The following is a 25,013-nucleotide window of genomic DNA, read 5'->3' on the forward strand; positions in this document are numbered from 1 at the left end:
TGGTCACAGCAGAATAGCACTATGAAACCTACCGCAGAAGTCACTGGTGTGTATAGGCTGTCCGTGTTCAGCGGTACAAAAGTTTGTATATTTACCACGTATCCCTGGAGTCATTCAGCCGATATTTTGTCTGGAACCCTGTCTATTGTGTTAAATAAAGGAGACGAATAAACGTTTATGCTAGAATCATCTGATAAAAATTTAACCGCAGCGTCTTACTGGTGGTGTCTGGAATTTGTCGCTGAAACACTTCAATTGATTACTAAATAATTAAAATATAATGAGTATTCTGATCAATGTGCAACATTACAGATATAATCAAGCACGTGAATGGCAAGCAAAACTAAACAAATATCGTTGACGAATATACAGTAAAAGTACAAAATATCGCAGACGTATAGTTGCTGTTGACATAATTGTATATCCGGCGTCTGCTATTATTGCTGGAACCGGCTTATTACTATCAACAATAACACCATCGCTAGTGATAGTATCAGCAGTTGTAAAATTTGTTACACAGGAACAACAATTGCCGGTATTCCGAATATCATCGCAAACAATATGCACGTGTACAAACACAAAATTACATGATTATATACTACAGTTACACACAGCGACATTAGCATACTCAAAGTCATCCTCGTGATTATCAAGAAGCATTAGAGATGGAAAAATATTAGATTTTGAGTTCACGGAGATGATTAAAATCTACAAAGAAACATTACTGTGATAGAATCCACGCCTCATTTAAAAAATAATACTAATAATAATGTCAACGCCGAACAAATTACTACAACAGATTGTCGTTAACACAAGTCCGTCAAAAACAACGATGAGATCGGTAAGCTCAGCTAATCCTGAATTTAGTGTTACCTTTCCAACTGCAATTCCAGCGAAAGAAATTGCGCTAGCACAATTACGAGTATATTACAGCTGGCCAAATATCAGATCAAAATCATTCGGTGGATTACAGGCGAATAATTCACTTGTATTTGCAAATAAAAATAATGATGATAGAACTCCTGATTGGCAAGTTATCAGAACTCCAACAGGTAGTTATTAAATGAACAAATCAACGATGAATTCCAGCGCAGAATTAAATCTATAAGAGTCAACAATAGCTATAACAGTTCACGAACCAACATTATTAGTTGCGATTGAAATATATCTGCAAGATTATGTTGTAGATATTTATCAATCATCAATCAGATATGTATTTGGATGTCCATTAATCCCGCCAGAACATAAAGAATACCAGAACCAAAGCGACATGATTTTTCTACTAGCGAGAAAACATTATAACAACTACAGAATATCGAAAAAGAGGACAATGGCTTAGCCGTATAGGAAAAACAGTAGCAGAACATCCCCTCAAGGTTCCGGAATAATTTATACTACTGCGCATTATGGTAATGAAATAAAGCGTTATTAGTACCAATATATATATATATATATATATATATATATATATATATATATATATATATATATATATATATATATATATATATATATATATATATATATATATATATATATATATATATATATATATATATATATATATATATATATATATATATAGTCGTAGTGATCAAACTAGTACTTATTATATTGATGAAAAGTTTATCAAAACATTTTCTGATGACATTAAACCTGAATACACACGCGTACTTGATACTCTACACAAAAAATCATACAATATTATAATAACGATGCAGAGCAGCAAATCATTGAAACAATACAACATTTAAATGAGGTTATATCTAAACTTGAATTAGTAAAATGGGCGATGATTGAAGAAATATTATTAAACGAATTAAAGGGAACACAAAGTTATTACCGAAGCCAAATAATAATTGAATACAGACTGTAAAAATATTTCTCGATCACTCTAAAATAACTGAAGCAGATCTGTCAACATTTGTAATACCAGGATTTGAAACTGACGAATTAAAAAAATTAGTCAACGATCTTTATTAACGAAACCTTTCCAACAATTGTTGAATCATGGAAACAAAAGCTCCACCAGTAAATATTCTCAAGCATAACAATGATCCACATGGTGGCGGCAGACATATCTCACCAGGAACCGTGAACATCACATCAACAATCGCAATCAATCTTGTATGTGATGAAATTGATGGCATCTATTAAATCTATCTTGAAAAATCTAGTCAGGCTGAACAAGGATATATTTTATATACATTTACACCTCAGGTATCTCCCGGATATTTGATTGTGCAAGAACCTATTAATCCGGTTTATCTAAGGTGTCATAATCCGCTATCAAGAATACATTTCAAACTTACTGACCAATCCGGACACTTAATTGATTTAAGAAACTTTGAATATAAATCTCGAAGTAAGATCTTAACGATTTCATGGGTATATTCAAATTATCAAACAATTTCAATATGATGCGATAAATTTAAATAATCTAATCGAGAAAAAATGTATAATAATAATTTCATAAACAAATATCTATTTTTAACAGAATTTATATTTTTACTGATTATTTTGTTAATTTGATGGGGTAAATAGTACCCAAACAATGAAAATCAGTTAGAGTATATAATTTTGATGAGGTAAATAGCAATAAAATAAAAAAAAATCTTATCAAAACAGAAGAAGAATTGTTTTTTGCATAATAATAATAAAGTAGAATTTAAAAAATTATCCTGAATAACTATAACCTTTGTTTGTTTCCTGTTTGGGGAGGGGGAGGGGGTATTATGGGGGGCACGATGTTAGCAATGACAAGGCTAATTATCCTATGCCGAACATTTGATGTTTCTCTTAGTTGCTGTAAACTATTTTATAAACAACGTAAAACATAATCAAAACAGACATTTCTGCGAGAGAGACCGGAAAGAATGTATAAATATTTTTATAGTTCCAATTTTTGACTATGCTGAATGTATTTTGGGACGATTGAACTATGAAAGAAAAAGAAACACCGGAGAAAATTACTTTGGAGACCTTGAAAATGGAAAGAGGTAGTTCCAAGATTTCCGATCGGGCAATTTTTGATGAGGAAATCGGGTGGGATAGCCAGAATCATCGAGCAATAAGCACAAAATATCTCAGGGCCCCGTTTAACGACGCATTGTAAGTTTACGCAAGGAATTTTGTTAATGTTAGGCGTAAGAATATCTTATGCTATTTCGTAAGTGTATTTCACAAAAAGATCAATAGGAACAGTTCGTTGGTCTAAGATAAACTTTTGCGCAATATACTCTTTTTCATGGTAGGTGGAGGTAGGTGTGTGTGTGTGTGTGATTCGAATTTTTTAACGTAGCTTTAACAATTTTTCAGTCAGATCGCTACGATATCTGTAGTGTGACACTTTATAGTGATGTCTAGCAGACATGTAGCATGATGTCCCACCCAGTCACATTATCCTGACACCAGGCCGACCAGTCCTAACACTAACCTCTTAATGCTGAGCACCAAGCGAGGCAGCTGTTAGTACCATTTTTGTAAATCTTTGGTATGACTCGGCCGGGGATCGAACCCACGACCTCTCGTTTCCGAGGCGGACGCTCTAACAACTAGGCCACCGAAGCGGTAGGTGGGTAATAAATAGGTAAAATAAAATAGTCAACGTCGACAAGAACAACAATAGCAATACACTGACTAAAAATATCAGGCAAAAATATCTTGACCTACTGGTCATATTAAATGACATATGGATATTATTTTTTATTAAAGAAAACGGTGTGTGTGCGTGCGTGTGTGTGTGTGTGTGTGTGTGTGAGAGAGAGAGAGAGAGAGAGAGAGAGAGAGAGAGAGAGACGGGGGGACTCTCGAGCTATAACAGATGTCGGTGAATAAACATAATTTAACGTTCTTGTTGAAGATATCGGCTAAGCCATACTTCATTAGCCGTCTATATTAAAATGGTTATCTAATCATTTCACTATCTTTATCGACTTTTATTTTCTTTAAATTCATAAATGTACTTGAAAGTCCTCATGCTATCGTTTTCAACGACAAACCAACAGACTCCATCATTATCGGTGAGGAGGTAAATGTGACGTTTTATGCAATCCATTGCGGCAACTAAAACCTTTCGAACTCACCTGATATTCATTGCAATACTACAACTACAGATTGAGTAAGGTATTTATTTACATTTCCTTAATTTTTGTTTTGCACTATAACACCAAAATTTGAAGAAAACAATAAAGATTCATTCGTGCTCCAACACCCCCTCTCTGTTTATAGTCTCGTCAAACCTTGGGCTAATATTACATTGTACAGATTTTAACATGATGGATTGTTAGGATGGAAGATGTCTAAAAAATATTCTCTCTCTCTCTCTCTAACACACACACACACACACACACACACACACACACACACACACACACACACACGCGCGCGCGCGCGCATTCTTCGTAAATTATCTCAACATACCATTAAGGTAAAAGTTAATGACCATATGTTACTATATTTTTAACTATATAACAAAAGTAGCTTTAATTCTTTGCATTTATTTAATGATACGTTAATGCTAAGAAAATAAATTCTATAAAATATAAAGGTTTATGTCTCCAATTGTTAGGCTCAGATCCATATAAACAATGACTATTTAGGCCCCATTTCTATTGTATCCACTACGGTCTACAAGTCTTGAAAAGACTATTACAGGACTTAAGTTTTAGTTGTATATTTGCTTGGAAAAAGTGCTCTAAACGGATGAAAGCTATCAAAATAACTAAGTTACAATGAAGTCTGATCGAAGCATGCACATATGCATATAAACAATTCCAACGAACTTCACATGTATTCCGTTGATCTATCTGTCTCGAGATTTTGAACAACAATGGGCATGAACTAATCAACGTATAAAATGTAATTTTGCTATCATTTTTAGTATGCTTACGTAGATGACATGTTATGCATATTTGATTTAAATCATTGAACTATTTGTACATTTTAAAATCTTTTCATTTTCTTTAAATTTCATTATTTCAAAATAATATTTGCTAAGAACTTTTTCCAGAAAATAGTTTCACATTAACTGTTCGTTTGTGTAAACACCATGTGTTGACTGGATCCTGACCTTGATTCAAAGTTAGTAGTAACCACGTAAATAAGTTCTATTTTTATTTAAAATGATTGGTTGTTGCCGAGGTCATGATGGGACTTCGTGGTTTAAGGCGTAAACAATTTTTTTTTCTTAGAGTAGAATGATTGGTTTTCGTCAGGATCATGTTAGGCGTACGTGATATAAACACGACCACGTGACCCCCTTTTCGATTTCGCAACTTGGAGAGTTTCGAAACTGCGTCTTAGAATACGATATAACCTTTGTTTTGGAGAAATAATCTCAGTTGGGCTTTTACACAGGAAAGTGTTGCGTCGCTTGATGTTATTTCAAATTACTTGGGTGTAAAAGGAATAATTATTTCTTTCCTGGAAAATACGTGTGCTCATATGAAATTCTTTAACAAAGACAGCTCTTATAAAACTTCATTCGGATGTCCAAAACCGGAGTTATATTTTTTGGTCTCTACAAGGAACTGTAAACTTCAACACAATACAGGTTACAGCTTACGTCATCGTCTTCCATCTTGGATTCTTCGTCGGGACTCGAACTTTAAATCATTAGAACGTTGAATTATTAGGACTTTTAAAATTGTATTCGTGGATTATTCTTTAAATATTTTTGGATTTGATTCTTGAAACCAAAGTTCATATTTTTTATTTTTAAAATTTTTTTTCTCAGAGAAATAAATTAATATATTTGTGAAACCTTGTTGATTTTATTCTTTGTTGTGTTACTGTTTATTCGAGCCTAAACACATAACATAAGAGACTTTATTAGATTTTCAGGGATCACAGCCGTGTTTTATTTCATCTACGTTTTATACATATTTTGAAACTGTTTGGAATTGGATATTTAAAAAGAACAACAACATTGTTGCCAAGAATAAGCATTAACTTCTCGACACAGAAAGAAATGAAATTTAATAGTCATATCCCTATGCGTCTGTATATGACCTTATTAAATGTTTTGAAAATTACATGAATTTGTTTATTTATTTAGTTTAAACACATTTTAAAAACTTTTTGAACATTTACATTTTGACTAAATCTGGTCAGAACTATTAAAAAAACCACTTGAAGTCGACAAAGGAAAGAAAATGTCCCGCTTTTTTATTCGTTAATATAAAAAGAGACAATAAATAAATAAATAAATTCATAAATAAGTAAGTGAAAGAAGGACATATACTCATCTTTCTCGAGGCAATGAAGTTTCCTGGAGAAGATAATCATTTCAGTTTTCTGTTTTGAACAGCATTTAAATATACCACATTCTTACCGTTGATGGAATATTAGTGTGTTCACTTGGATGTCATACAAGATGCATTATCCTTTTTCTTCTTTGAAGTTATTTTTGTTTTGTTTCTATCATTTTTTAAAAATTTTGTTAATTTTTTATTTGGTAAAATTCCCTGTGTAAACCAGCGCACTTGAAAAAGAATTGCATATTAATGTATTAAGATCTGAGTAGCGCTGAATGATATAAAGAAAGAGAGATGATCTACTGATATCTGAATGTCCTGATTGACAAAAACTATAAAAAGAGATATTATAAAAACTTGTACTAAAACATTCGAATCTGTTAAATAAATAAGTCAAGCAAATTGACAATTTTGCTGGGAAAGGGAATAGCAAAAAATGTTCTGCAGACAGCTACGAACTCAAAATATAAGCCTGAAGAAAATGTAAGTAATCTATCAAGATAAGTATAGTGTTCTTTTTTTATAAATCTTATTATCTTGATGTGCTGCAAGTTTCCGCCTGAATTATGTGTACTTGAGTGAGCAGCCGTTTTTATTAAATTATTTCAATCGAATTTTGATCTCACGCACTGTGCACCTTATGGTCAAATTTTACCTGATGTATACAGAGACAGCTGATCATTTGCTTTAATTATAATTTTCTCAGGTTTACAAAATACAGCAAAATTTCTTAATCACAATATTTGTAGTTCTGAGGAATTCTTGTACAAATATGCAACTTCAATGCCAATAGAAACATAAAAAGTGAGAATAGTTTATTAAGCTCATTATGGAATCCTAATAAACCACTGCAAATACTATATTAATATATAGAATGGTTGTGTCGAAATGACATTTTGTGTAATATCCAATTGGAATTAAATACTGTGCACACGTTGTGGATCATAACGAATATTTTCAATTTACGTTCCATTTAAATGTTCTTCAATGAAACTGCTGTCTCTTTATTAATATTAGTTTCTTGTTTCAGCTGACACGTTTTTTTGATCAAATTACCAGAGTTTGCATGAAAGAATTCCTAATATTAGCCGTTATGATAAGAGACTATTGATCCAGTTTCTTGAGGATGTGACTATCTGATTTTGGTGACAATGAAGATGTTGCTGACGATGATGCTCATCATTTGCAGTAAGGAATGCTTGCTTTTTTTTCGTCTGGTTTATTAAAACACAGCGGGGCCCTGGATGGCCGAGTGATCTATTAACTGCCATCTCACCGTTTGTCCAAGTGGGTTCGAGTCTCGGGCAATATGAGTATGTGAGGAAGTTTGCCAGTAGATTTTCCCCAATTCTTCCTCCACCAGTTATTCTTACCGTGAATTATTGCCTACCATACGCTATAAAATGACGATAACCCTAAACAAAATTAAAAGACAGCTGCTATTACCATATAAAGTGGAGAGGTTGACATCCTTACATGTAAACACGCAGACAAAACTTTATACATTTCAAGTAGAAGGTATGATAAAGAACTTAGTCTACCGGTTTAAATTTTCAGCATCTTGATTTATCTCTTTACTAAATCAATATGTTCCATATCATATGGAATGGAATGCCTCTCTGTATATCTGTAATTCCTGACTTTGACATACCGTATATAAAAGCATAATTTTTTCTACCTTAGGGTTACAAGCAATTTATATAGATTGATTTCTTGGTGTCTCACTTGTTTATATTTTGCGGAATAATCAACAGAGGAAAATGTATAACACATATATTATTGTTTACGTATTTATTTGTTATAAAGCGAATGTTTATACACATGGTTTTAAAAGAAAAGGACCCGCTATACGGTATATATATATATATATATATATATATATATATATATATATATATATATATATATATATATATATATATATATATATATATATATATATATATTGGAATATCATGGCGCATCTCAAAACAACCCTCTCATAGTGACTCTCGCTCTCCACACACACATACTTACAAAAAAAACAAACCGCTTACGGCTGCCTGGTACTTGCCGTGAAGTTACCTAAAATTGTAAGAAAAGCTTAGGAAAAAATGTACGTTATTCTCGTTACTGTAACACCCATAATCACGTACGCAGATCGTACGTAAAAACTTAAGAAAATCTTGGGCGTACGATGTTTGGTGAAACGGGGCCCAGTTGTTTAAAATGTACCATGATTTTGCTTAAAATTATTTACAAGATATGCTTCAACCTCTTGTTAACAATAATACCTACACAACTGGATCATCGAATACTATTCGACCTCCACAATTGTCGGCAGGCATACACTATGCCCATAGACACTAGCAAACACATTCATAGATAACTGGGCGACTGGTCAATTTGCATCGAAAAAATGCATATAAAACTCTCGCGAAAGTCCGACTTTTGTCGAGCGATTTGTGTTTTCTGCTTGTTCTCTCCTATCCAAAATATACTGAATTTCTATGGAATGTGGTTCAAAAAAGAAAATATAGGTTTCATCACATGCTACAATCTCATTCAAACATCTTCGGTCACTCTTTTCATATTTGGTGAGCAGTTGTTAAGCGATTTCAACCCAAATCTGTATATGATTAACTATCATCAAACGCAGAACCCCTCTAAGATAAAAAGTTCTGAACTTCAAATGATCCGTAGTATTTTAAACACAGGTTGAAAATTAATGCTCAGAATAATAGAAAATTCTTCTACTGTGTAACAAGCAGCTTCATCAGTTGTCTCCTTCACTGTAACCTCTTACTCTTCACCAATTGTAGACAGACTTTGGATTCTCTTTTATGGATTCGCGACCATCTTTAAAACGATGAAACGGCATAAAATATAAGGATATTATAGAGAATTACATCCATAAATTTTATTCAAGTCGGACTTGACAAATATCAGAGAGGATCGATAAAGCACCCGTATTGTACAGCATGATTTGTTCTCAGTAATGAAATTGTTTTCTTTCTACGACAGTTTTACGTCACTGATTTACCTGTTATATCACACGCATCTATTACAGGTGTTAAGGATGGTGCGCGAGCAACTGCACATCAATGTTTACGATGTTAAGTTTTATCTATCAATCGGCATTAAAATTATTGCCATGTTCTGTAAAACGAAAAAGTTATAACAAGATAATCAGAACTTTTCAAATGACCTCCTTCCTATATTATAAAACAGTATTTACCAGAGCTTTTAAGTAGAAACTGGTATTTTGTAAAAGATTTTGCAATATTTGAAGCTGCAACAATCATTATTGTACACTTACTTTTCACAAAATTAATCATTCTTGATTCTAAATTGATGAAACTGATATTTAAGAAATAAAAGTCCCCAAAGGCTTCAGACATTGTATGTTGAGTTTTGGTCCTTTCAATGCAGTTCTATCTTATTTTTACTATCCCGTTCACAGGTAAACAGTAGCAAAATTATGTAATAATACAGTGTTTGGTCATGGTGGGAAAAATACAAATCGAAGAAATGAAAAAGACAAATAAACAAACAAACAACAAACGAAAACATTTGGTAAGATCTGAATTGGCATTTTTCATTTCAATTGTTTTCCAAACGTTTAGATACATTCGGTTTCTGTTAAGCCTGAAACGGGTTTACCGTATGTTTTTTTTTTTTTAAATTTGGATAACTCGTATAATATCTTTGGTAAATAACAATATTTGCTTGAAATTGTTAATCTCACGTGTTCCGACGAACAGGTCTAAGGCATTGGCAATGCGAGTCAAGGCAATGAGCCGTGCGTTCAAGCTCATGGCAGATGATTGCGCTACAATCCTCCAATACAAGACATGCTGAAATAAGAAAATATATGACTTTATTATTCCAAACAAAACAAATCCTGTTTTAAGAAACGTGAAATATATGACTTTATTATCCCAACCAAATAACTCAGTATTAAGAAACGTGAAAATATATGACTTCGTTATTCTAAACAAATAATCCTGTATTAACAGGCACGTAAGTTAGAACACGGTGCAGAGAAACAGAAACGAAACTAAAGAAAGCAAGAGAAGTACGCAAGACAGTAAAGGACATGGTTACATATTCTATACTTATGGTTCTATGGTATTTTATAGGATACACGTGAGTTGTACTTACTACGAGAACAACTCTAATGGTATCTACATGTACAAATATGTTCGTATTTACTCTAATGGTATGTAAATATGCAATTAGGTTCGTGTATAGGTCGTTAGTGGGAAGCTTGGATAAGTAGGTTGTTTGAAGATTTGTTTTAACCTGCGAGGAAGATAGGAAGTTAGATTAGTACCTGAGGTTTGTAATACGTTTCTCTGCAGATTTAATTGTTTGTAAATGGCCTGCCTTTACATGGGTAGCGTTGTTGTTGTTGTTGTTGTAGGGTTTAACGCCATTTTTCAGCACAAGATAGGCTGAACATGGCGGCCAGTATAAATGGTGGAGGAAGAACCCGGAAAAACCCAGGAAAGAACCACACACCGACCAGAAGCAACTGGCAAGTTTTCTCACATACCCACACCCAGACAGAGATGAGATGGCAATGATTCGTAACGGTGAGCGCTTTAGACCACTCGGCCACTCGGGCCCCCCATGGGTAGCGTCTGAGTAGGGCGAGACACATACCACGTCGCCATATAAGTTATATTTGGTGCGCTCAATTCAAAGACAATTTGTTTTTTTTACAAAGCAATATAAATTTTCTACATGATTTTTACCTGGTTTTGAAAAACAGTTAACTTATCTTTATGCAAAGCTTTAACCATATTACTCAGTTTAATAACTCCATTGCAAGTAAGTTATAAATACAAAGATCATATAAGATATGCATGAGTACCGTTTGAAAAGACGAAAACTACACTCTCAAACGGAGGTAGATGTATCTTCGAAGAAGCGTATAGGGTATCTCTTAAAAATGGAAAAGTGACCATTATCTTGTACAAGTGTTGATGAAACTAAAGTGAATGATTCGTTTGTTTCATTACATCCTAAATTGCACAGCTGGAGTGCAATAATTTAAAAGCATCCACAGCATGATGGACCTCACCTCCTTCTAAGTTTTGAATTTCTTTTTTATCGCCTTTCTGGAGTGGCTTCAACTTCCGCAGCCGTTGTGCACATGATGTCGTGAGACCATCGCTAAATCTAAATGTTTTAGCCCATTGAACAACGTAGAAATGTGTATTTATTTTGACAAATCTAAAAATACATCACAGTAACTCATTATACAAGTACAGCAATGAAACAGTGGCTATTGCCTGGATACTGGTGAATTCTCATGGTGAATGTTTTTACACTAACCTTACCAATGATTTCGCTGTAATTATGATATGTTCAGTGCATTCATGAGGTTGTTTTGCAGTAGTGTGCTGCTATATGAGGAGCTGTTTGGAAAAGACGGAAAAGAAGGGTGTGCGTGTGATTTGGAATTTTTGTACGTAGCTTTAACACATTTTTAGTCATATCGCTACCATGTCTGCGTTTGGCAGTTTATTGTGATGTCTAGTACTTCATTATGTTGCAGAGATGGGATATATATATATATATATATATATATATATATATATATATATATATATATATATATATATATATATATATATATATATATATATATATATAATTGTTTGTCGATTTCTTTTATTTTTCATTACGTGATATTATAATGTAAATTTATTCACTAGAGAAGATACTTTTTTAAAAATAGTTTGACCTTGAACTTTAGTTTATAAACACCAGGTGGTGATCCAAATCCTGACCTTGTTTCAGAATTTGCAGCAACCTTCGTAAACAAGTTCTATATTATTTTAAAATGGTTGGTTGTTTCCAAGGTCATGATGGAACCTTGTCTTTAAGATGTAAACAATTTTTTATATTTTTTATTTCTTAGAGTAAAATGATTGGTTTTCGTCAGGGTCATATTGGGTTAACACGGTCATGTGGTCTGTGTTTCGCGGTTCCGGTTTTTCCATTACTGCGTATTTGTTAGTTTTTATGGAGATGTGTAGAGAGAGCTTTCTCAGTTTTGGGCATTTTATCTGATGTCAAGTTATTTTGTTGCAGCCAGATTTTGAGTTACAATTTTCTTCAGATCCGTTGGATTTCAAAAGGATTAATTCTTTTTTCTCTGGAAATATTTTGAGGAGTGCTCACACAAATTTTGGAAAGACATTTCTTACAAATTTAATTTGGATTTCCAACACCGGTGTGTCATTATTTACATTTCTACAAGGAACTGTAAAAGACTACATAGTACAGGATACAGCATACGTCATCGTCATCCATCTTGGATTTTCCATCAGGATTCGAACTTGAAATTATTAGAACATATAGTAATAGAACTTTTGCAATTTAATTCGTGGATTATTCTTGGATTATTTTTGGATCTGATTCTTGAAACTGTAAGTTCTTCTTTTTCTTATTTTTACAGAATTTTTCCAGAGAAATAAATTAGTTGTTATATTTTAAAAAGCTTGCTGTTTTCACTCTTTCTTTGTTACTCTTTATTAGAACCTAAACACGTAATATAGAAATTGGGCGCTCGTCCTTAGGATAATTTTGAATTTTGGATAAAATATTTCAGAAAACTTAGTTTTTTGAAATGAGAATTCCCCATATTTTGAAATCTTAGTGAAATCGGCAAGCTTTTTCTAAAATGTCATCAAAAATAGAAATCTTTCTTTCAAATCCTACCCAGGAACAATTAGATCTTTTCAAAAAAGATGATTTGATTCAACTTGCTAGAAAACACTATCTTTCTGAAGTAACGGCTTCCTTAACGAAACAGGAAATAATAAATATCTTGGTTCAGTATTTGGTAGAAAAGAATGTTTTCGATAAAAGTGCTTTGGTTTTAGTCAGTAAGTCTGTACCAGACTCTGAGACAAAAATATAATAAAAATACCGTACAAATGTGTATTTAAATGTTAAAAAATCTAAATATGTATGACATAAAATCATTACACAGGTACAGCAACGTAACAGTGGCTAAAGCTTGGTTACTGGTGAATTCTCATGGTGAATGTTTTTACATTGACATTAACTGTGCTTACGCTGTTGGGTTTGTACACATATACAACGGTCTTGCTGGCACTCAACATGCTGGGTACCGAAGCATGGGGTTGTTTGCAGTGATGTGCTTCAGTTGGATGGGGAGGATGAAGAGATGAGTTGAAAAGACGGAAGCTGTATAAACAAGTTATATATATATATATATATATATATATATATATATATATATATATATATATATATATATATATATATATATATATATATATATATATATATATATATATATATATATATATATACATACATATATATATATACATACATACATACATATATATATATATATATATATATATATATATATATATATATATATATATATATATATATATATATATATATATACATACATATATATATATACATACATACATACATTATATATATATATATATATATATATATATATATATATATATATATATATATATATATATATATATATATATATATATATATAATAGTACAGTGTATTACATTACAAATGGACAACATTGCTAGTATTAGAATATGAGAATAGCATTGGCACTTTAAAAAGTATCTAAAGATGGCGCTAATAATCTTGCAGAGTTATTACTGTCTGTTCCATCCGTACCATCAATGCAAGTTGAAGATTTTTCTCTTCTTTCATTATGGATGTTATTTTTAGAGGGTATAGTGTAGAATTCTGAATGTTTGTTTGACTCTAATGTTATCTATATCTATATTGTTTGCTTAATATTTGTCAGTGATTGAGGGATTGCCTACCTGATTTTCGTCATGATTGTAAGAAGTAAACAAAATGTTTTCTTGAATTTCAGTTTTAGACCTGACCTTGTTTACGAATTAGAGGTTTTTTTATCCATAGGAAACACTTTTTTTGTTTCAGGTCAAGTGAACTGTAGTTAATGTATATACAGAAATTTTATAAGTATTAATTCCTGTTTAATATCAGTCTCTGAGAATCTGATCAGAATTTGTAATTGTGTTCGGATATAATTTGAGAGGAATAATTTATTTAAAATACACATAAGAATTACAAAGTGCTCAATAACTTTTCGAACCAAAACACTACTTTGGGATTCTTGAGAACTCATTAGAAATATTCTGAATTATTTCCCTGTGGTACATCTAGACATTCAAGACTATTGGTACATCAAGACATTTAAGAGTATTTGAATTAATTCGGAACATTCTATACCTTTGGACTGGTGATGTAACAATTGGGATTATCTGGGTTTTAATTGTCAATACTGTAAACGTCTTTTGAATTTTCACTTTATATTCCTGGAAAAATATATTATTTTGCTGATTTAACTGAACTTTTCGGTTTTGCTTCGTTCTGTTATATAGTTAAAACCAGTTAAACACGCACGCACAACACACACACACACACACACACACACACACACACACACACACACACACATATATATATATATATATATATATATATATATATATATATATATATATATATATATATATATATATATATATATATATATATATATATATATATATATAAGAAAATCATTTGTACTTTAGATATGTACCAAAAGGAAGACATGAGTGAACTTGTATTACGCGCGGTATTTAGTATTACCCGTCCATAAACTGAATTAAAGATTCTTCTCTTCTTTCACACTTATTATTGATTAAAATCGAAGATGAAATTACGTAGAATGCTATGATTTGTCTGGTTTTCCAGCATAGAATCCGTAAAATAGCATAGCCTCTTAACCAAGAACAGTACGTCTTTAGAACCAAATTTTACTTAATTGGCGCTAGTATAATTGACAGAAGTGAATGTACTAATCAAGTTTTATGGCTTTATATACAACAGTAGTTAGTATGTGCAAAATAATAACATATATATAAATTTAAAAAAAAACAACAACTATTCTAAGGATCCAGAAAAACACAAATATCTCATTTCTACCTAACTGTAACTTCTGACAGTGGTGATGACAAATTCGAAGAAACCTATTCATTTCACCGTTTGATCTGGATTTATGCGGTTTTATTGGGAGTGATCAATAGAACAAACAACATAGACACTAAAGAGGGTGTATCACCTAGTTGGAACACTTTACGTGCATTGTTTGTTGTTTATTAGTTTTGATGTGTCGACTGGTAACATAACATTTTAGGTGAATCTGCTTGAACCAAAATAAGCCCAAAGCCCATGAGATCCGTGCACAATATTCTTGTTATTAATTGGCTGCCACCGTGGTGTATTTTCCTTGCCCCACCTTCTGGAATCACGTTTATTTTACAAGTCGGATAGACGTGCGAAAAGTGACTAAAAGAAATAAACTCCCTAGCGGCTACGTATATTAGAATATGGCCCATTTACCCTACATAGAATACTCTAAATACCAAACTCATCCTAAAACATGAGTCAACTGGGTCGATATTCGCCTAGTTTAGATAAACCGGAAACGTGGGAGAACCGAGAAAAAACAAGACATGACGCTGTCCGACACAAACATACAACGACTATGCATATAAGCATCCGGTGGTCTAGTTTAATGCAGACAGAGACTTGACATTGTTGTTACCGCGCGATATGCACTCAACCCCTAAGAAAATCCTGGCTTGAATGTCAATCTATAGTAGCAAATAAATTTGCCAGTGTGAAGAGACTGCTAATAGATGTCAATCTCCCTCTGACAGAAAGTTATCGTACCACGGCATTTTTCCAAATCAAATGTTACGAATGTCCGGTCACGAATCATACATTCTGGGAATCGACAGAGCCATATGAATCCACATTAGCACCGACATATATCATTTTTATACTCAGAAGCACCTTTGTTTTGCATCCTGTAGTCATCCCGTTAGACAAATATGCCACAAATCAAATACTGTTTCCTCTGGCATTTTCAATACTGTGCCTTTTTTAATTCCATGTATATAGCGCCTCAACTTCTCCAGCTGACCTAAGCCGACTGAATCATGTGACATCACACAGGAATTTCTCTGGAGATCCAGTACTGAGAAATTATGTAGTTTGTATAAAATTTTATATTAAATTTGACAGTTGCTCTTTGAATTCATATTAGTGACAAGAAATGTCTGCTTATAAATGTTACTGTATCGACTGTGCAAAACTGCTTCAACTCTGCTGTGATTGTTTCACATGCAAGAAATGATGCATCGTCTGAGCCAGAATTACATGAAATACCCTAAATCATTAGTTCTTTATATCTGGACTCTTTCACTGAGTTGAAAATGTTATGATAAATAGAATTTCAAATAGGTAATGATGTAATAATTAATTTATGTAACCCTTCGAATAACTTCCTAGGCTAAAAATATTAGAAATTATTCATAAATTCAACACAAAAGCATTTCCCATTTTAGACCCTCTATATGTACGGTACCCGACACATGGTTGTCCGATGTATATGACACATGGTTGTCCGATGTATATGACACATGGTTGTCCGATGTATATACACATGGTTGTCCGATGTATATGAGCACCCTACAAGTTTACAGATGAATCTACCACCATGATCGCAGAATACATCTTAGGATATGATATTTTAAAACTCTAGTTTGTTCTCGCAAGGCTCTTAATTTTAACTGCTGACATTAAAGAGAAGTCTACAATTCGGCTTTGTAGTGCGGCCCCGTCGACCAGTCAAATCTATAAAATGCCCAATGTATCTCTACTAGCACTTTTAAAAAAGCAGAAAGGGCACATTATATCGAGCATGAGCACATATTCTTGTCAGATACACTTATCACCTTACATCCTGCGTGCCACGTTCACCATTTTCGTATGATAGTCATCCTTTCTCTTAAATTAATCTATCAAAGACAATAAGGTCCGGAATATTGTTCTAGTTACAGCGTCCGTGCCTGGGACACCAATTTTTTAGTGGAGTCAAATTGATAGTACATTAAGGGGGTAATCTTTTTTTTTTAAAGAAATAAAAAAGAATCCAAATCTATATGTCAGGTATTGCTTAAGATAAATACAACAAACGGACAACAAAGAGTACAAAACTAGTTTTTAGCCTGCCTCTCACTATGTGTTTGTCAACCGCATAGACAAAAGAAACCAATAAACACAGAAACTTCGAAATTACAAAGTTTTACCTGATTTTTTCTAATAGAAAGAAAGCCTAAATTTGTTTGACGTTTTGCATGATTGGCTTCAGTTTGACTGATGATGTGGTAAACTAGTTGATAATAGCCTACAAAGGGAGGAGCTATAGGAGTCACGGTACTAATTCAACTCCCATAGTAAACATATGGAAACACCATCATATTCAAAATTCAATAACTTAAAATTTCTGGGTGCTGATGATCAGACATATTTCTCCATGCACAAATATCCTTGGTGCAAGCTTCTATGTGGAGAACACCATATGACCCGCGGCATTTTTGTAATCTACATGTGCATGAAACACGTTATTGAGTTTGCACCAAATGAATCAGTAGCTTTCATTATTGAGTACTCCTAAGTCAAGCCTGTAAAAATACTAAAATTGCATCAATATAATTTTGTCTATATTTTTTAAAATTACAGATAGGATAAGCTCTCAAAATATATTTTTGCTAAAATTTCAATTTTCATTATTAAGTAATTATGGACCACCAAACCTCGTATATACTCTATTATTTGTTCATCCATTTCTAGACTGGTTCACAGTTCTTCCGTATAATTAGTACCGTATGTCCTATAACCAGATATAAAACTTTTAGAAAAAGTTGTATTTTACTCATTGATATTGGAGCATAATTGTAAGAAAGAAGTGGCCATGCTTATTCATGGATAATAGTGCAATAGCATTTTATGTGATACCACTGTATACAGCTAAATTGCATCCGCATTACATGTTGCTGTGTTGTATTGTACTTATCAGTGGCTTATTTTTGTTATTAAAATAATTGTTTTCTGCCATTGTATCTTCATGTTATCTTTCTATGGCATGCATGCTACAGAAACGAAAAACAAACATACTGGGACTAATATGAATCCAGTTTCATCGTAAAACATGTACCAAACAATAGATTATATCGAATGTAGTTAGCCTATGGCGCGACATACGATATGTACTAAACACATTTGCATTATGACCTAAATCCAAAATTGCTGTTTGCTGATTGTTTTGGGAGACAAAGAAACAGGATCTTTTTCTCCACCCATCCTTTTATCATGTGATATGATTGTGTTTCTGCTTCTGTGCTGGTTCTCCTGCACAGGAGCCAGGGTTTTCGCGCACGTAACTCTCTTCGTTTATTTTTGCTATATGTTCGTTCTTTTACCGTTTGTTTCTTGTTGGGTTGTTTTGGTTCTATTTCTCTCTTTCTGTCGTTTTCCAGTTGTTTGTTTTATATTGCATTTGTAATTTGTTTGGCGTTTTAGTGAATTCGCCCTGGTCTTTGCTGGTGTTTCATCATGGTAATTATCGTATTTTGATTGGGTGTTCTCTACCTCTAAGTCTCTATCTACTGTTTCTGATTTTACTAAGTTTTCTATTCATTCTCATTTTCAAGTGTTGCATTTTTATCCAATTGTATGTCAGAATTATGTTCCAGATCATCCGAATTTGGAATGCTATTCCATCCGGCATCAGCACAAGCTTTTGTTGTTGTTTGACAGTGGCTGGATTCATCCAATTCCTTGCTGCATGTCCAATTTGACCAAACCTTGGGCCACACACACACACATCCTACATACCATGTCCAATTCGGCATTTATAGCATTGTCGGTGTACATATCCTATATACCATGTCCAATCTGACCATAGCTGCGCATGGTCGGTGGTGTATACATCCTATATACCATGTTACATTTGATCAAATTTGCGGCATGGTTGGTGTATACATCCTATATTCCATGTCCAATATAACCAAACCTCGGGCATGGTCAGTGGTGTATACATCATATATACCATGTCCAATTTGATCACATCTGGGGCATAGTCGGTGGTGTATACATCCTTTAAGCACTGTCCAGTTTGATCACATATTTGGCATGTTCGGTGTATACATCATATATACGATGCCCAATTTAACCCCACTGGGGCATGGTCGGTGGTGTATACATCCTATATACAATGTCAAATTTGATCCAACCTGGGGCATGGTCGGTGGTGTATACATCCTATACACCATGTCAAATTTGACCACATCTGGGGCATAATAGGTATATACCTCCAACATCCTATGTCCAATCTGATCACATCTAGGGCATCGTGGATGGTGTATAATCCTATATACAATGCCCAATTTGGTCACATTTGTGGCATGGTCGGTTTATAATCCTATATACCAGATCCAATTTGACCAACCTGGGTCATGGTCGCTGGTGTATTCATTCTATTTTCCATGTCCAATTTGATAACATCTAGGGTATGACTGGTGCATACACCCTATATACCATGCCCAATTTGATCACATCTCTTTCATAGCCAGTGATGTTATACATCATGTATACCACGTCCAATCTGACCACACCCTGGGCAAGGTCGGTGGTGTTTACATCCTGTATCCCGTGTTGTTAGCATAAAGCCCATCAAACAAAAGAATGTGGGCAGTTTCTTTACTTCTGTCTGTACTGTGAGTTATTCCTTGAAAAGTAGCCAGTTTGTCCTTCTAGAATTTGTAATGAAATTTCGATTGGAGTTTATCTGTATGTGTCTCTAAATACAAGCCCGTTAAATGGACATCTGTCACATTTCTTTATATTACTCACTTCCTTTAATTCCTAAAGTTCCATTTTGAATTATTGCCGCATCTGGGACTTTTTTTCATGTGAACATGTTCACAAGTTATGCGCTTATTCGCAGATTTATTTGCGCTTTCAAAACCCTCTGTCTCCCCCCTTTTAGAACTTCCCTACTAAAAACGTGCTAAGCTTTTTCCCTTCCAAATCGTAGTTTTTCGCTTGAGGACAGGAATACAGATTTCAGAAACAAACCAGATCAAGTTTCAAGAGAGAAGAAAAGAAGATAACGTCAGAAAAATATGAAAATTAAAAGAAGTTTGGAGTAGTAAATGGGGACGATATAGCCTCAATAAATTTTCAGATCACCTTCAGTGAGAAATTGAACATGGGATTACTAGGACTGTATAGCGTCAAGGGAAAGCGGCGTTGTTGCATAGGTACAATATGAATGGAACAGTTGAGGTGACAATCACGGTATTGAATATTAGTAACAATGTAGAAAGAGGCTGACCTAAATATGAGCTACTCGAGGGAGAAACAAATACAGGAGAGATATATAGAATCTATGTTGGGGTTTGGACCGAGACAAGGAAATCCCAGTCAAGGGGTTATATTATTTGTCTCTCCACGAGGCTTGTCCGAGTGGGGAAACATATAATGTAACCCCATGACTGGGATTTCCTTGTCCCGGTCCAAACCCCAACGCTGATTAGTTTTCTCACCCAATATATTCCTTTAAAGTAAAACGAATTCTTCACTAGTGTACACGTCCAATGTTTACATGCGGCGCATGAATATAAATATGTTAACGAGGGCTGTGGTGTGACACAGTTTATATGCGTGCGCAAAGAAAAATAACAACATAAAACGTCGCATAATAATGAGGTATTATCACATTTAATATATGGATGTTATGTGAAATTGACAATAAATAATTGCTATTTATTACAAGAAACTGTTTTATTTTCATCAGTTCCAATTTTGAAAAGTTATATTGTAAATAATTAAACGATATTGGCTACTCAGCTCTACTGTAGTCATTCCTAGAACAAGCTGTTACCAAGAGTAATATTTTGCTTTCGATTATTCATGGGTAATTAGAGATCTGTGTGACTATCGTATATAACTATTCTTTTCTTTGGAGGAGGTGAAACTGTTTGTGACATACATGTGTTGTCCTTAATATTGATTATAAATTTACCCCCGTGTATAAAATAGATAATAATAATAATAATAATAATAATAATAATAATAATAATAATAATAATGAGGACTTTGTATAGCGCCTAATCTTTAGAAGCTCTAAGCGCTTTACAACATTAGACAACACCTATAAGATAAGAAACATAATAATATTATTACAAAAACAAGCAACACGAAATTAGAAAAACATTAAAAACAAATTAAAAAAAATATGCTGAGAATATTTCAGGTAGGAAACATTATTAGGTTTTTAAGTTTGTTCTTGCAGTCGAAATAAGTGAGTTTTGAGAGCCCTCTTGAATGTGATCACTGTGTCTTTGTGTCTAAGTTCAGTGGGCAATTCATTCCACGTTGCTGGGCCCTGGTATGCAAAAGAACGCTGTCCATATGACTTTGTTTTCATAGTGGGAATAATGAGTATACGATTGTCAAAAGAGGAGCGTAAGTATCTTGCTGGTGTGTACACATAGGTGAGGTCAGATAGGTATGTTGGACTAGAGTTCGACAGCGAAATGTAGCACAGAGAACAAATTTTGTGTTTGATTCTGGATCGAATGGATAGCCAGTGTAGGGTACAGAGCAGCGGGAAGGTGTGCTCTGATCGTGGTACTCTAAGTATGATCCGAGCAGCAGTGTTTTGAACTTTTTGAAGTTTCTGGAGTAGATATTGAGATGAACCAGACAGAATTGAGTTACAATAGTCCAGTCTTGAAAGTACTAATGAACAAACAAGTGTTTTAGTGGCATCAACTGAAAGATATTTGCGAATTGAGCTGATGCGTCTCAGATCAAGATATGCAGCCTTGCATATGCTCATGACATGTTGGTGCAATGTGAGAGTCCTGTCCAGAGTAACACCTAGGTTTCGTACTGATTGTGTGAATTTAATGTTGGCGTTGCTGATAATTATTGTTTGAGGTAAAGGATGTGAATGAGAAAGTCTTTGTGTTGTGATCAGAATGGCCTCAGTTTTATCATCATTCATCTGCAGCTTGTTACACGTCATCCATGATTTCACATCAGAAATGCACCTCTCTACACCTTGGATGATACCATCACCTTCAGTTGGGTGGCTAGAATTGTATATCTGGGTGTCATCAGCGTACAATTGGTGAGACACTGGATGATGATCTATGCCACTTGAGAGCGACTGAGTGTACAGAATGAAGAGAACAGATCCAAGAACAGACCCCTGTGGAACACCACAACATAGATCAACTGGGCTGGAGTGTATTCCATTTGCAGTTACAATTTGTGTCCTGTTGACCAAGTAGGACTTGAACCACAGTAAGGCTGTATCATGAATGCCAAATACATGCTGGAGACGGTGAAGTAATATATCATGGTCTACTGTGTCAAATGCTGCAGAGAAATCAAGGAGGGTCAGGACTGTAATCTTTCCGCTATCCAACGCAGACAAAATGTCATTAACTACTTTTAGAAGAGTAGTTTCAGTACTGTGGGAAGGGCGATATGCAGATTGTACATTGCTAAAAAGACTATTTGAATTTAGATGAGATACAAGCTGGGATAGAACAACCTTTTCTAAGATTTTTGAAATGAATGGGAGATTAGAAACTGGGCGGTAGTTCTTTAAATCGTTATGGTCTAGTGTTGGTTAGATCCTCCAAAAAACGGACTCTAGCGGATAACCATGTGCTGAACTTTCAAGTTCACGGATTCTTTGAACATTTATTTTTCTGTTCTGGAAATATGGCAAGTGCTAGAGTGAAATTTGCTTATGGATTAATGTGTTGATTCCTTCTGGCTGGTAAGTGCATTATTTGTCATTAAATATTGTAGGTATATTTTTGATTCAAGCGGGGCACAGTGGAGATGCTTAGCAAAATTAGAATAAAGCATGTTTTATATAACACTTTTCTGGCTGTTACCAAGTTTACTAAGTTTTCCGTAGTTGTTAAGAGAGTTGGGAGGCTACGAAGTGTATAGGTCTATAGTCTGTGTGCATGGATAAGTGTTTTCTGTTATAGTTCATTTCACACATCATTGAGAATTTTATCCTATCTGTAGCACAGCCATTTTTCAGGTTAGCGTCATTAAATGTAGCAAACAATATATAATTTGGTTCACACGAAGTATTTAAAACTAGTTAGGTAGCTTTAGATACATTTAATGACGCTGACCTGAAAATGTACTGAACTAGGCCTGCATATAGGATAAAACTGACCATGCGTGGAACGAACTAGCATAATACGAAAGAAAGTTCGACATCGTATGCGTTTGTGTCTTTGTCTCTCTCGAAATGTTGTTTTTATGGTGTGTTCTCAAAGATGGATTTACCTTAAATTACTATGTGTTTGTTATATATTTGTTGCTGTTCTTGTTTTTGTTTGATTTTAGTACAACTACGTCAGGCACAACAGAAGACAAACACCAACAATACTATCCACACAAACGTGCGCGAACGCATACAAACACAATATCTACTATCCACACAAACGAACGCGCACGCATACAAACCCTCAAATATACTATCAATTCAAACGTACGCGAACGCATACAAACACACAAATACACACACACGACAGAGGGTAGAAGCAAAAACAACGTTAACCCAAATATACTATCCTCAACGTACGCGAACGCATACAACTAACCATACAGAGGGAAGAAGAAAACCATTATGTTATCAACACAGAGTGATGAAATAAGCCATTATATATACTATCAACACAGAGTGAAGAAAATAACCTATTATATACTATCAACACAGAGTGAGGAAGATTTTTTTTTAAGCACCTAAGTCCCCAGCTACAATGACCAACTCTACCAAACACCCAAACCAATACTGACACCTCAAAACCCATTTAACCCAATATTCTATGGCGTCAGTGTGTGATTTTAGAAACAAATCAAGACACAAAATGATGGATGAACAGACTGATGATTTTCTAGATGGTTACCAGACTTTTTTATACAATGTAAACTTAGTTCAAGAGGAAACGTCTGAACGGCGTCTGATGTGCATGTCAATGACTGAACCATTTAGATTCGCTACTGGAATACGATCATCCCTGTTCAGAAAGTACACTAATTGTTTCCGAAAAAGAGGGTATAAAAACCAACTACCATGCCACGAACTTTATCACTCGTAATACAACAGATTCCATTGAGAGACAGGACTGTCATGGACTTTCCCGAAAGATCATTTCGGACGGACACCTGTGTTCTGTACCCTAGGATACCTTTGTTACCATAAACATGTTGTACAGTCACTTGTTTATATTTCACTTTGATCTTTGTGATGTGTATTTTATCGCTGTATTTAACCATTTGGGCTTTATGTATTTTTGTCTTTCGTGTTTTTCCATTATTTAAACATGTGTTGAAATAAACGTGATCTGAAAAAGAATATAAACTCTTGTATGTCTCTCTTCGTGTCAAAAGTGGCATTACCTGCACTATGGCTACATCTGCTCTCTCTGCTCCGTTTTCCTCCACTTTCAAAGACATCGACGAACACTTAGATCGTGCTAGTTGGGATGCCTTGTATCTTTGCCTCCCCTTAACATGTTAATTGCACGACCTAGCGGTTCAGGCAAAACCGAATTTGTCAAATGTTTGATCGAAAATAAATATCATTTGACTGATCTTTCATCTCAACGGATCGTGTGGTGCTAAAAAGATTGGCAATCGGCGTACAGTCTGTTGTGAGAAAGTCAAGGCGATTGTATCGTGTTTGTGGAAGGAATTCCTGTCGAAGACGAGATCGTGCCTGACCCCAGTCAAACCCTTCGATGACATGTTAAGAGAAGAAGAAGAAGAAA

At 34.1% G+C, this 25,013-nt stretch overlaps 1 long non-coding RNA gene across 2 annotated transcripts in view; it reads right to left on the bottom strand.

The window, feature by feature from the left end:
- Positions 1-9,198: 9,198 nt before the first annotated feature.
- Positions 9,199-25,013, bottom strand: part of LOC149801839 (uncharacterized) — a 36,182-nt gene continuing 20,367 nt past the window's right edge. For both annotated transcript variants that reach the window (XR_016420482.1, XR_016420481.1), the window contains 2 exons: positions 13,331-13,463; positions 9,199-10,093 (listed from right to left, as the gene is read on the bottom strand). This is a non-coding gene — a long non-coding RNA (uncharacterized LOC149801839). The remainder of the gene's footprint in view (positions 10,094-13,330; positions 13,464-25,013) is intronic.

The sequence above is a fragment of the Sinohyriopsis cumingii genome, chromosome 4 (assembly GCF_028554795.1).
Source record: "Sinohyriopsis cumingii isolate HCF-2022 chromosome 4, ASM2855479v2, whole genome shotgun sequence".
In the NCBI taxonomy this organism is placed as follows: Eukaryota; Metazoa; Mollusca; class Bivalvia; order Unionida; family Unionidae; genus Sinohyriopsis; species Sinohyriopsis cumingii.